This window comes from Cygnus atratus, chromosome 3, assembly GCF_013377495.2.
Source record: "Cygnus atratus isolate AKBS03 ecotype Queensland, Australia chromosome 3, CAtr_DNAZoo_HiC_assembly, whole genome shotgun sequence".
Classification (NCBI taxonomy): Eukaryota; Metazoa; Chordata; class Aves; order Anseriformes; family Anatidae; genus Cygnus; species Cygnus atratus.
In genome coordinates, this window is record NC_066364.1 from 62,591,446 (window position 1) to 62,592,680 (window position 1,235).

Below are 1,235 nucleotides of genomic sequence, written 5' to 3' on the forward strand. Positions count from 1 at the left end.
CTAATACTGTGGGTTCTTCTTTCCCTGCTCTTCTGTCAACTAGTTTCTCACACCTGCTGTTTATTGAGAGACTTAATCTATTCACCTTAAATATTAAAGGTAAACAGTTCTTGGGTGTCATTTAAAATGAAGCTTTGATGCAGTCATTTTGAAGACTGCTGCACCAAATGGGAGTGTGACGAGTCCCTTTGCACAACAGAAGTCCTGTTCGGTGTGTTGACATTTGAAATGCCCTTCCTGCAGCCTAGTGTGGTTGTGTGGGAGTTGTCTCGGGAGTGCTTGTGTGCTGCCAGGAGGGATGAATGGAGAGCAGAGTGCTGAATCCTTTGCCTTTCGTTGCATCTGTTAATGGGAACGTGCCCTCTGGTGCCGAGGGATTCTGTGGACGGCAGCGCGGCACAGTAGTCCTAGGCAGAAGGGCTTCCCGTGTTATGACTGAACACTTCATTTCCGAAACCTGTTGCAGGGGAGGGAGCCTCACATCCCTGCTTCCTGTGTAAGGTTCTCAGCAGTCTGACTAATCATCTAATCTAGCAAACCTTTCTCCATATGCTTACAGCAAGATTTTTCAACCTTTGCATATTACCGCAGAATTCAGGAAGGATGTAAGTGATGGAAGCAATCCAAACTTACAAAAGGTAAAGCAAATACTGCTACGGGTGAAGGAGGGCCACAGCTCAAAAGAGATGAGGTGTGATTAGGAGGTTGGAAGCGCTCTCTGAAGAGCTGGCTATAGCTGTTCAGATTTAATTTTGGAAGCAAATACTGTGACTGACTTGAATAACATTCAAGTTGAATAACTGCGTGTTGTGTTAATTGTAGAAAGCACTTTGGATACCTGCCTCTTAACATACGAAGATCTGTTTATGAGATGGAAATGTAAAGCCACAGTCAGGTAATTGCAAGTAAATGCAGTGATTCCATATTGGTATTTTGCTAAAGGGATCTTAGGTAATGGTTTAAGCCTTAAGCCTGAGTGGGAAAACAAAATGGGAAGTAATGCAAAGGGGAGACTGTTCTTCCCCTGGTTTAATTACTGCAGTCTCTGCCACTTTTTGGGAGGCATATGGTATTGAGCTTTAAATTGCAGAACTTCAGTTTTGATCTGGAATGGTAATTACTGTGTTGCTAAAAGAAACTGAATAGCATTGGGAGAATGTGGAGGAAAGGAAAAGTCAAAAAAAAAAAAAAACTTTTCAAGCTGTTACGTGATATAGTATATAGTTAAATAGGGG